General features: G+C 45.2%; 1 pseudogene; it reads right to left on the bottom strand.

The window, feature by feature from the left end:
- Nucleotides 1-1,483: 1,483 nt before the first annotated feature.
- Nucleotides 1,484-6,396, bottom strand: LOC123099526 (serine carboxypeptidase-like 3; annotated as a pseudogene).
- Nucleotides 6,397-14,022: the final 7,626 nt, after the last annotated feature.

Here is a 14,022-nt window from a genome sequence, read left to right as displayed (position 1 = left end):
TTGGGTTTGGCCGGTTCAAATCGGACGTGCTCTGTCTGGCACGTCGATCTGGACGTCGTGTTGATGAGTCTCATCAACGATGAATGCTCATCTACTGAAAGTCAAGATGAACTTAAGGCGTATCATACATACGTGCAACTAGCTCATCTACTGAAAGTCAAGATGAACTTGAGGCGTATCATACATACGTGCAACTAGATCATTTGAAAAGTTTTGGCAAAAGACTTGGTCGGTTATTCTAATGTTATTGCGTTCGAGATGATGTGACTAGAGTTGGCCGGAAGCAATCCAAGTTCATGGTGTGGTTGCACTCACTGATTTTTATTAGATGGTGCCCCGCGTGTTGATGTGGAATTGAAGATTTGTTTTTTTTATTCGCAAAAAAGAAGAAGATTTGATTTCTAAAAACTGCATAGAGTGTATAAATATATTCATTAAGATTCAAATCATGTGAGAAGTTTAACATTCCACAAGAAAATAAAAGTACTCTTAAGATACGAGTTTTAACAATCCACAAGAAAATGCAACATTACCCGCAACAACAAAAAAGCAAATGCAACAAGATTTCGGCCGGAAAAAAAGATTTTAAAATTCACTTGAGAATATACTAATGCATGTTGCCTGTAGGGAGGTTTCAATGGTAGTTCAGACACACAGGGAGATGATTTTTTTTCGGAAAAAACTTTCGATCTATACATCGTTTGTCAACAGGAAGTACAAAGAACATAAGAAGTAAAAATTACATCCAGAATCATAGACCACCTAGCAACAATTACAAGCGCTGGAGCGAGCCAAAGACGCACCGCCGTCATTGCCCCTTCTTCACCGGAGCCGAGCAAACCTTATTGTAGTAGACAGTAACCACCTAAACAGCAACCACCGCCGTTGAAGAGAAGTGCAGATCGGAAGGATCTGAAGACGCATGAACACAGACGAACGAAGACCAGATTCAAATGGATCCTTCGAAGACAAACGCCAACCGAATCCCGTGAGATCCGCCAAAGACACATCCCCACGCGCCCTAGACGCACCATCATAACGGTGGCTAGGTGGGGAGAACCTTATTCCAACTTGAGGTAGCCGCCGCCATCTCGTCTTCTTAAGCAGGACACAAACCCTGAACAGACACCAAAAACACCTAAAAACGGAGTAGGAGCCCTCCCGCCGGCAAGGACCGCGCCACTGACCGATACATGCCTGCGTTAGATGGCTTCCACGGTCCGGACAATGTTGTCTGGACGTCTGCGGGAGGCTTGAGGGTCGCCGTTGGAGAACACAATTCTCCCATTTAATACACATCCAAAGTTGATCGGATAAATCTAGCCTTGATGGATGCTTTTCTCTCCCACACCAAATCTTTCTAGGAAGAGTAAATAAAGTTCATTTAAAATCATTATTGCGTTCATCTTTTCATGTGTAGATAAAGAAATACATAAAAATGATATGTGTTAATACATAAAATAAAGTGATCAGGGTATATGCCTCAGAGAGGCTCATTGTCCAACCACCTTTGAGCCATGGCAAAACATTCTTTAGGCCGGTACTCTGGAGCAGTATGACCAGCACCCTGTACAAATAGTGAATGATGACCTCCACCATGTTAGAACATGTATGGTTCCCCATGGACATGATTTGGAAAGGAAAACAAAATCACCTTCACTGCGGCAAATGTCATATTGTTTGTGTATTCTATGGTAAATCTACAAAAAAGAAAAGATGCATCCCATGTCAATAAGAGTGGGAGAACACTACTAGGAAAAGGGCTATAGATAATATGGACATTAATGGCGCACCACACATGTGGTGCGCCACTACTATATACTAATGGCGCACCATTAGTGTCCAAATACTAATGGCGCACCACATTCACGGTGCGCCACTAGTAATAAAAAAAAATTAATTTTTTTTTTCAAAACTAGTAATGGCGCACTAGGGGATAGTGCGCCGTTACTAGTTAAACTAGTAATGGCGCACCACATCCACGGTGCACCACTAGTAATTTTTTTCAATTTCTTTTATTTTTTTCAAAACTAGTAATGGCGCACCGTGTGTGTGGTGCGCCATTACTAGTTGAACTAGTAATGGCGCACCACTCCCACGGTGCGCCATTACTAACTTGGCCCAAAAATTCCACCGAATGCACCCCCGGACCGCCTTTTTAGTTTTAAAAAATAAAAGAAAATGATGGAAATGTCAAAAAAATAAAATAAAATAAGTTTCCCATGTGATATGTGGTCTACTTGTTGGGAAAATTTACAAATATGAATTTCGACTTTATTTGCAAAATCTCTCTGGAATTTGTAAAATGGGCATAACTTTTGCATACGAACTCGGATTAAAAAGTTTTTTATATGAAAAATCATCTACTCGAAAAGTTACATTCGAATTTAACTGGGGAACCCTGTTAAACATTTTCAAAATCCTTAAAAACCTAACAGAAAAAAGTTACGGGGCTTTTAAGATCTAGAGGGGAAAAAATGGAAAAAAAATTCATACTTACTAGTGGCGCACCTGGTGCGCCACTAGTAACAGAAAAAAAATTGGTTTCAAACTTTTTTTTTTGGATTTTTTTTTCAAAAAAGATACGTAATATGACCGGGAAGTTTGAAATATTTTTCAAAATTTCATCATACTCATGAACATGAACAAAGTCCTAGACATCAACAAGGTTTAATAGAATTGATATGATAGATATATCAACAAGTGCCTGTTAAGTGAGGGGGTGCTGGGGTTGGATAGAACTGCGAAGTTAAGCGTGCTCGGGCTAGAGTAGTGTGAGGATGGGTGACCTTCCGGGAAGTTTGACCACTTAGTGCGATTTGACTTGAGATTAAGCATATTGACCCGAGATTAAGCCATAGTGACCCGAGATTAAGAAAAAAATGAAAAAAAATTGAAAAAAATATTTCTGAAAAAAAATTGTTAGTAATGGCACACTTCTATGTGGTGCGCCATTCTCGTATTTCGGTCTCCATGGCGGAGCCAATTAGCCCTTCCTCTTTGCAGCCATTAATCCGAGTGCAAACTCTCTCAATTAAGTGTTGGAAGCAGTCGCTCCTATCCACTCCTACCAGGGAGGGGAGCCCCAAGTATTTGTCAGTGAGCGATTCGGTGTCAGATAGTAATGGCGCACCGTGTGATATACTAATGGCGCACTCCAGGGAGTGCGTCATTAGTATCTGGTATACTAATGGCGCACCAGGGGTGCGCCATTAATATTAAATTCTAATGGCGTGATGCTAAAACAGGTGCGCCACTAGCAGGCTTTTTCCTAGTAGTGGAAAACCAACACACAAGGTATGTGCCATGAAGTTTTTCTTATATTTGAAATAGGGAGGTAGAAAGACTTAACCCAGCAGCCTGAGATGCCATGCTCTCCAGTCATCAACGATGGAAAAGTTCAAGGATCTTATCCATGCTTGTGTGCCAAGAAATGGCGCCGCGAGATCATGGTCTCTGTTGCGCTCATGAGTAGTTTTAATTATGAGGTGTGAAGGAACATTTTGAGCCAATGTGACTAAGTAAACTTTTTCTCATGCCCTTGTTTTTACCTATACACAAGTGCACGATAACCTCTCGTAGTGAGGTTGAGATGGTATGGTATACTGCTCGGTATCTCATATGTGTAGGGGAGCCCTATGTTGCATTGTATCCACTCACTGGTTGTTCTCTATTGCCAAATTAACTTTCATCAATAGTGTTCCAAATGATGTGGATTGGAAAAAGAATTCCAGGTGTGCTCCTACATGGTACCTATTAAGCTAAAATGTCAACTTAAAATCTCAACTTTGCACCAAGTTCTGTTTTGGTATGAAAACTTTGAAATCATCTAAAGAGAACCATACACTTTAGAATTAATAAATTGTGTACACTCGGAAAAACAAAATGCAAATAAAGGCTTGGACAAAGTTTTCAGTTACCAATCTTCTCCTTTTTAACCGGTCGCCCTCACCTTCACCTCCCACTATTAGCAAACGTGTGTATTGTATATATGTCGCAACCATCCAAGTGACACTAGCTTTATTGGATGTCATGTTAGTGCAAACCACTTGATGTCAGTGGATGTTATAGAAGTGTCTGGCGTATTTAGATGTTTAAAAAGAATTCATGAGTAAATATAGAGTTGACGCAAAGTCCAGGATTCAAAAGGTGATGGTTTTCTTTACTTTTTTCTACTTCTACAACATTTTTTACCCTACCATGTCTAATTTTATATCTAAAGAAGTGAAAACTACATAATGACACCTTTGGATGCATACTCTATGAAATAAGTTTCATGCAACACACATAGTGTGTACCTCCTTGATCCCAAGAGCTTTTCTAGTCATGTTGTTGTTCATCCAAAAGTAAGCCAGATAGTAACCATATGTCTGCAATTTAGAAAATAATTCTAGATAAGTTTGTGCTATGAGAACAACATCATGTGACATTTTTCACATTCAATTCGTATATCAAATGACACCCCATGGATGAAGAGAGACTGGCAAAACAATCTACAGTTGGACGGGCATGTGGCTTGTTTAACTGTGTAGATTCTTCCAACAAAAACTTTCTTCTTGAAGCACCGTCTATGGTCTTTGGCGCAACAACATCACATTTTTTGTACAAGATGTGTTCAACTGAAATTTCAGAAATGAGTTGTGACAGAAGGGAAGTGCATTAGATGATGTTGGCAATACCATACTAGTTCATAATAATAGAGCAATACATGAATCTTACATTATTGATAGTATGCAACACTTCAACACACATTTCATTCACGGGGTTAACATAATCTCCTTTGCAATTCTTCACCGCACTCTTCACAAAAGGAAACCATGCTATAGCTTCTTAGATCAAAGCATACTGCAAAAAATTATCACATGATATTGTTGAAGTGTTCAAATGTGGCATCACCTCATATATTTGATCAGATATTATCCCAAAGCCATGAGCACTTGGAATTTTGTAATTTTCGTCAAACTTTGGATCTGTTATAGGGTTGCCAACCATATATCCCTAAAAACAATTGCATTAACAAGGCAACAGAATAAATACATGGTCTCGCACTCTTTTCCATTATATTGCCGTTGCCGATGTAAATGTTCAAAGGATAGCTAATAACTTGCCTTGAGATTGATGACATGTCACTTCCTCAGGTCAATTCCTGGAGAATATTATAATCAAGAGGTAAGTCCACATTACCTCCTCAACTCTTGGTGAAATTCCAAATTACCCTCCTCGGTTCGTATGACAACTCTAGAAAAATGTTCTGATTGTAACCCCCAACAGGTTTTACCGGTTTTGTCATATGTGCCGGACAAGACATCATACCATGACATCAGCCCTCTCCCCTTTGTCCATGTTAGAATTTGAGGCAACAACATAAAAAGTTACTTTATCCTAAAAAGTGTGCAAACAGTTCCAAATTCAAACAACCGAGTTTTATCATTTTTTTTTATTTTCTAAATTGTTTGGGATTTCATCCAAACTTTAAGTTATAAATCTTGAACAATACCTTTTTGCAAAATTTTGTCTAACAGAGCTTAAATTTTAGTAATTGACTTAGAGAATTATGTATGATTTTCTGCAGTATTCAGAATGGTTTGAAATTTTGGTCAAAAATTGGGGTGCCATTTTAATATATATTTTCATCAACTATTTGTGAAAAATGATTTGAACCATTGGCCCGAATGAATTATTTTTCTCTTTTGTAAATTAAAACTTATAGATCATATGCAATATTTTCCAGAAGTTTCAATTATGCGAGTTTCTTTATAAAAACAAATGGAAAGGGAAGATGATGTGACGATCAAGATGTGGCTTCCATGTAGGCAACACCAATGGAAACTGGAGGAGGGTTATAATGTGGAGCATATTTTTGATGTTTTCTCAAATAAAGTTAGTAATGTGACCTCAGTCAAGAGTTGAGGAGGAGGGCCATAGGAACTTATCTCTAGAATCAAATCCAGATCTTTATGACTCGAAATTTTGTACAAAAACATATGATTTTGTAGTTCCTTTCGAACCACTTGTCATGATACATTCAGGAATGCGCATAGATGTGCAATGCTGTAAAGAGCTAATAATTACCTTCTGAAATGCCCTGTGCAATAACTGGAATCACCTTTCCAGCATATGAATCTCCACCAATGTCGAAAGGATTTGAAACATATTGCGGATGATCCGTGAACCACTGTACATAACCATGCATAGAGCGGCCAATAATCAACGCTTGGAAGTTCTCCATGCAAAACAGTATGACGGTACAGCATCAGCGATGCCTTTCATCACCTTATTCAGAAATGTTTGGACCTGCGAAGATGATGAATAGTATCCAACATCGTAGCCTTTGGGATCATGAGCGAACGAAAAACCGGAACCGACTGGTGAATCCAACAAGAGTATGTTTTCCATCTGATCGAGAATTGTCGTTAGTAAACCATAAAACTGATCAAGAAGAAAATTGATTACCACTAGTAGAAAAAGGGTCATCTGTCCCGGTTGGTAAGGGCCTTTTGTCCCGGTTTTTGAACCGGGACTAAAGGGTCGTTACTAATGCCTTAGCCCTTTAGTCCCGGTTCTTACACGAACCGGGACAGATGGGCCTCCACATGGCCGGTGCGGCGAGCCATGCAGGAGGGCCTTTGGTCCCGGTTGGTGGCACTAACCGGGACCAATAGGCATCCACGCGTCAGCATTTCAGGGGCTGGGTTTTTTGTTTTTTTAGAGGGGGGGGGGGTTTGAGGGTTTTGGGGGGTTAATTTAAGTGTTTCATATATTGTGTTAGCTAGCTAATTAATAGAGAGAAGTGTCCTCTCTTATCTCCGTGCTTGGTCGACACTACGTACTATTTACGTATAGAGAGGACTAGACATGCTAGCTAGTAAGCAAATGAAGAAACAGAAGATCGTCATGAACATATATATGCATACAGAGAGAAGTGATATCGACCACCTCTCCTTCTCCGAGAGATTGGTCGAACAACAAGTTCTCGTATATCTATCCGACACTACCGGCTACATATATACAATAATTATCTCTTACAATATAATCTCCTAATTATATATGAATACAGGGTCCACATAGTATTCTCCGTTTTCAGCGATCACGTGGTCAAGGAAGAATGCCGCCAATTCCTCTTGAATTGCTCGCATACGATCTTCTGGTAGGAGTTCATCCCGCATCCGAAATATCTAATTTGAAGAAGGGGTCAATACATATATATAAGAATAAATGAAACTCAACACAAATGATGGTAATAAAATAAAATTGTGAATATTATTGCTTACGCACTTCATATTGTTCGTCAGAGTAGCCCCGCTCACAGGTCGTGTAGCGGATGGACTCGCAAACGTAGTATCCACAGTAATTATTCCCGGGTTCCTGCCACAACCACTTTACAAGAAATAGAGGTCAATCAAACTGATAAGCAAGCATGCTAAATGGTATTGATGAAACTAGCGCTTGAATCACTAGGAGATGCGCGGAACATGCTACTATAGTACTTACTTTCGGGTGTCTAAATTGCAGCTTCTTCGGCAGTCCCGGAGCTTTTTTGGTGAATTTTCTCCAAACCCTGCCAGACAAAGAAAATAATTACTTGATATCAGGAAATGAACAAAGTTGCTGATATGGTGGATAATGATCGATTTAACTTACTTCTCGAGCATTTGAGTCATGTCCGCATAGTCCTGGGGATCTTTTCGTCTCGAGTCTAAAACGGTTACTAGTCCCTGCTCAAGCTTAATCTCTAGGAGAATATAGTGGAAGTTGCGCACGCATGCATAAGTCATCAATTACATTACTATAACCTGGACTAATAAGGAAAACCGAATATGCACAAGACAGTAACACTCACTTGAAGTTGTAAGGAAAGAGTATTATATCTTTGTTTTCATTTATCACCAATGATCGTAGCAAGTTGGCCTCGGTATTTTCGGCATGATATTTAACCTCAGTTGCATCTATGAGATTTGTGTTAATGAATCCAATATTACCGATTTGTCTTTTCTTCAATTCGGCGATCTTCAATCTGCATAATATAGTGAGGATAATTATAAATATATGCAATGAAAGAGCTGACCTATATAGGGAGACTTAATGACAGAAGTAGTACTACTTACAGACAGTAGCAAGTGATCGTTGATTTATCGAGGGCCTTTTGATTGAAAAACTTGAAGAACTCCTCAAATGGAACATTCAACAATTCAATTTCAACGAGGTCATGCTCCTCTTTAACTCTCAGCGTCAAAGTATTCCTCCCCCCAGACTCTCTGCAGGTTTTCATGTACCAATCATGTAATCTTCGCATCATCGTTGTTAGAGATCTTTCATCTTTGACGAGAGGCTTCCCGTAATGGTATTTGTGTTCGTCCACCTCCAAGAAATCATAATGTACATCGTCGGGCAGGTAATCTTCAAGATTGCTATAACCGGGTACCATTCTCGGAGCATTAGCGACGATGTCGCTAGACACCTTGAGCGGGGGCCACGATTGGTTCGCTTGTTCGCCGAGCTGGGCAATTTTTTTCCCAGCTCGTCGTTCTTTTAACCTTTGATCACTGACAGTACTTCCCGACCGCTCCGCTTTGTGTTGCCATCTTCGCAATTGGGGTACAACCCTTTTTTGTGATCCTCTAATATGCGATCGAACTTCAGCTTCTCCTTTTGACTTTCGCATTGCGTCCTTGCATCGACAATGACCTGGCGGAGATCATCATCATCGGGCACTGGTTCCTCTTGATCTTCAGTAGCATCCCCCGTTGCAGCATCATTGGGCACATCGTCTGGTTCCTCTTGATCTTCAGCAGCTACCCCCGTTGCAGCATCACCGTATTCAGGTGGCACATAGTTGTCATCGTCCTCTTCTTCTTCGCCGTCTTCCATCATAACCCCTATTTCTCCGTGCCTCACCACGGTGGTGCCAGCGACGAGATCGGCGTGGGCGATCGACGGCGGTCAAGACGGGAATGGGACGTGACGGACCGCTAAACCTAGACAAATCTCGAGGAAAATGGAGCTTTGAGGTCGAGCTTCGAGAGGAGAAAGCTTAACTAGTGTGGCTTGGGCATTTCATCGAACACCTCATGTGCATAGGAGGTGAGCTAGAGCACCACAAAGCCCTCCCCTCGCCGGCCAGAGAAAAACAGAGCACTGGAGTGCTCTGCTAGCGGGCGAGGGGTATATATAGGCAGATCATTGGTCCCGGTTCGTGGCATGAACGGGGACTAAAGGGCAGCCTGTGGTCCCGGTTCAAGCCACCAACCGGGACCAATGGTGGTGGGCCAAGAGCGAGGCCCATTGGCCCCGGTTCGTCCCACCAACCGGGACCAATGCCCTCACGAGGCCCGGCAGGCCCCTGGCCTCACGAACCGGGACCAGTGCCCCCATTGGTCCCGGTTCTGGACTGAACCGGGACTAATGGGCTGACCCGGCCTGGACCAAAGCCCTTGGAAGGGTGTGTTTTATTAAATATCTGGTTCTAGTTGTCATAAGGTCAAGGTACAACTCCGGGTCGTCCTTTTACCGAGGGACACGGCTATTCGAATAGATAAACTTCCCTGTAGGGGTGCACCACATTACCCAACACGCTCGATCCCCTTTGGCCGGACACACTTTCCTAGGTCATGCCCGGCCTCGGAAGATCAACACGTCGCAGCCCCACCTAGGCACAACAGAGAGGTCAGCACGCCGGTCTAAATCCTATGCGCGCAGGGGTCTGGGCCCATCGCCCATTGCACACATGCACGTTGCGTACGCGGTCGGTGAGCAGACCTAGCCTCCCTTAAACAAGAGCAGGCGTTCCAGTCCAACCCGGCGCGCGCCGCTCAGTCGCTGACGTCACGAAGGCTTCGGCTGATACCACGACGTCGAGTGCCCATAACTGTTCCCGCGTAGTTGGTTAGTGCGTATAGGCCAGTGGCCAGACTCAGATCAAATACCAAGATCTCGTTAAGCGTGTTAATTAAAGTATCCGCGAACACCGACCAGGGCTAGGCCCACCTCTCTCCTAGGTGGTCTCAACCTGCCCTGTCGCTCCGCCACAAAGTAATAGTCGGGAGCCGTCAGGAACCCAGGCCCACCTCTACCGGGATGGAGCCACCTGCCCCTTCAGCCCCCACATCGGAACCACTTGCGGGTACTCTACGAGTTGACCCAACTTTAGTCACCACATGTATCATATAATGTATACAAGTATATACCCGTGGTCACCTCCCGAGTGATCACGGCCCGGTAGTATAGCATGGCAGACGGACAAGAATGTAGGGCCACTGATGGAATACTAGCATCCTATACTAAGCATTTAGGATTGCAGGTAAGGGTAACAACTGTAGCAACAATGACAGGCTATGCAGCAGAATAAGATTAACCGAAAGCAGTAACATGCTACACTACTCTAATGCAAGCAGTAGAGAGAAGGGATAGGCGATATCTGGTGATCAAGGGAGGGGCTTGCCTGGTTGCCCTGGCAAGAAGGAGGGGTCGTCAACACCGTAGTCGTACGGGGCAGCAGCAGCGTCGGTCTCGGTGTCTAACGAGAGAAGAGGGGGAAGAAACAATAAATATAATGCAAACATAAGCATGACGGTGCATGACAAGACAATGAGCGGTGCTAGATGTGCCCTAACGCGGTAGGAGGTGATACTCACGAAGGGGGGAAACATCCGGGAAAGTATCCCCTGTGTTTCGCGTTTTCGGACAGATGAACCGAAGGGGGGAAGTTGTGTTTTCGCTATGCTAGGGATGTGTGGCAGACGAACGGGCTATGTATTCGGATTCGTCTCGTCGTTCTGAGCAACTTTCATGTACAAAGTATTTTCATCCGAGTTACGGTTTATTTTATATGATTTTTCAAAGTTTTATGCATTTTCTGTAATTATTATTAATTCGAAATTAATACATAAAAAGCTATGGGTACCCAGCCCTGTGTACACAGAATGTGCATAGAGGCTGACATGTGGGCCAGGGGGGACCCAGTTGACCAGTCAATGTTTGACTGGTCAACAGGAGGTGGGGCCTCTGTCATTGACTGTTTAGACTTAGCTATTAGTTTAACTAAGTTAACTAACTAATTAGTTAGCTAAATAGGAAGTTAATTAATTAATTATATTTTATATCTTTTTTTATTTTACATTTTATTTACACACTTTTTTAAGAAAGGGGGCCGGTGGGGCCCCTTTGGCATTGGCCCAGCCATGCCTTACCGGGTGCTAGGCGGGCGAAACGGGGCGGAGCCCCTGGGTGCGAGCGCAGCCCGCCCGAGCGACTAGGGGAGGGGGACCAGGCACGGGGGCCGGTCGAAACATGGCGGCGGGGAGACTGGGTGAGGGAGCAGGGTGGCGGTGGCTGCGGTGAGGCGGCGGCCGCGTCCAGAGGCCGGACGGGGCAGGCGCGGGCGGAGGCGTCGGGGGCGCGCGCTGGAGCAGCCGCAAGCAGCGGCGACCGCGGCTGCAGACGACGCGGGAGCACGGGGGCGGGAGGCAAGCAGTAGGGGACGGACGCGAGGGGGCGCGCAGGCCAGCGGCGAGGGGACGAGGCCTCAGCGGGGAGTGGGCGGAGCGGGCGGCGTGCAGAGCAGGGCAGCGGCTGGTCGAGACGAGGCCACGCGCGGGGTGCGTGAGCGCTGGACAGTGCGGGCTCGGGCGCGGCCAAAGGCAGGCCAAGGCGCGCGCGGCAGAGCGAGCAGGCGCGGGGCGTGGCCGGCGGTGCGCGTGCGAGTTAGTGGGCATGACGCGCGGGCGAGAAGGAGCTCACGACGAGCGCGGGTGCGGCTAGAACCGGAAGGGTGCGTGGGCGCGTCACGCGTGCGATGCGGCAATGCAGGGAGGGCGAGGACGGCGCGGTGACGTTCTGTACAGGGAGAGGAAGAGGCGAGGCCGAGGCCGAGGGCCTCACCGGCGTTGCAGGGGCACGGCGCGGCAAGGCTCGGTGAAGCTACGCTGGGAGGAGATGATGACGGGGCGGCGGGGTCGAGGCAGTCCGACACGACGAGGTGGAGGCCGTTGGGGAGGAGGACGGGGACGCGAGACGGCGGATTCGGCGTCGAAGCTCGGCGGCGGGGTGCGGGATCCACGGGCGGTAATGGCGATGTCAGCGGGGCGCGGTCAGGGTTGAGCCCCGATCCAGATCGGGGGGCGAAAGGGACAAGAGAGTGGGGTGGGGATCGTGGGGGGGGGGAGTGGGTGCACTGGGGGTTAGGGTTTCGGGGTAGTGGGGGATAAGGTGGGATGGGGTGGGCCTCCTGGTGGCCTGGATGGCTAGTTGGGTCATTCGGCCCAGGGAGAGAGGGAGAGGGCTTTGCTCTCTTTTTTTTTCTTTGTTTACTGTTTTGTCTTTTTCCTTTTATTTATTTTTCCTTTACCGTTGTCTATTATTTCCAATATATTGTAGTTTTAGCAAAACACAAAAGTTGTACCAAATTTAGTATATGTAATTATGCCACATAACGAACATTTTAGTTATGATGTTTGAAAAGTTTTGATGTTTGTTAATAATTCAAATTTGAATTCGAATCGTTTTGAACTAACGCGAGATTAATAATAGTAACCGAGGTGACGTGGCGACATTAACGTAGGATTACTATAGCCTAATTATCCGGGCGTCACACTTGCAAGGTTGGGAAAGCAGGGATGGCGCCTACTGACGGATCCAAACTCACTATGTGCACGGGTCCTCAAAGGGCGGTATTTTCCCAACTCTGACTTCTGGAACGCTTCGGCTACGAGGAGAGGTTCGGCTACTTGGCGTAGTATTCTGGCGGGTCGTGACTTGCTAAAAAAGGGTGTTTGATGGGCATTGGTAATGGTGAAAATGTTTGCATCCTTTCGGATCACTGGATACCCTCGACTCCGCCACAACTCCTGCATCCTATCTTGCCAATCCCTGTTAATGCCAAGGTGAAATGTCTGATTGATGATTCAGGTTCCTGGAATGCTGAAACTGTCAGGGCTTTTTTCAGAGATGATATTGCTTCTGAAATCCTTAGTATACCAATCAGCAAAAATGGTGAAGGGGATCTTGCCTGCTGGCCGTTCACCAAATATGGAGAGTATACGGTGCGTTCGGCATACAATATGGCACGCTCTGTTCGTGTTCTGGAATCTCGCAGTAAGTGTGGCACTGGTCAGTGTTCTAATAGTTGGGAGGAAAAATCTTGGAAAGCTTTGTGGTCGATAAGGGTGCCCAATAAAATGAAGGTGGCGTTATGGCGCTTTGCACATGATTGTCTTCCGTCCGGGGCTCAGTTGCAGCGGCGCCATGTACCTGACTCGGAGTTGTGCTGCTTCTGTGGTCGGCTTGAAACTGTGGAACATGCGATCTTGTCCTGTCCACATGCTAAGGTTGTGTGGGATGCGATCAAGAATTGGTCAGGCATCAAGCTTAATCGATCCAGGTTTAACAACACCAAACTTTGGCTGTTTGATTTTCTTTCTAATTCCTCTAATAGGGAAGCTATTGTTCTGGCTGTGACCTTTTGGCATATTTGGGAGGCCCGTAATTCTGCGAGGAATAATCCTGTAGCTCCACACCCTCGTCATACGGTCAACAAAATCAAAGCATACTCATCTTTGATTATGCAGCACCTCTACAGCTCTGTTCCTGCCAACAGGCGTGAGTCCTCTTTGTCAAGTTCCACTTGGACTCCGCTGCCGTCAGGTTCGATTGTTATCAATTTAGATGCTGTTGTTTTTTCAGAGACTAACATGTCAGGTGCCGGTGTGGTTGCTTTGGACCATCAGGGTACCTGCATAGCGGCTTGTAGCGAACCCATTCAAGGTGCCTTGGAGCCGGAATTGGCAGAGGCCCTTGCTCTACGGAGGGCAGTGTACCTGGCCAGAGATGAAGGTTTCTTCAAGGTTATCTTTGCCTCTGACTGCCAATCGCTGGTGCATAGGATCAACTACTCCGAAATTGATCGTTCGGTCATTTGGTCAGTTGTTAAAGAAATCAAACTCGCTTCTCGTGGCTTTATTTCGGTAGTGTTCAAGCATGTTTGTCGGCAACGTAATATAGCGGCTCATATGTTAGCTAAGTCTTGTA

This window comes from Triticum aestivum, chromosome 4D, assembly GCF_018294505.1.
Source record: "Triticum aestivum cultivar Chinese Spring chromosome 4D, IWGSC CS RefSeq v2.1, whole genome shotgun sequence".
Taxonomy (NCBI): domain Eukaryota; kingdom Viridiplantae; phylum Streptophyta; class Magnoliopsida; order Poales; family Poaceae; genus Triticum; species Triticum aestivum.
Note: the sequence above shows the minus strand (reverse complement) of the source record. Positions and strands in the feature narration are given on the sequence as shown.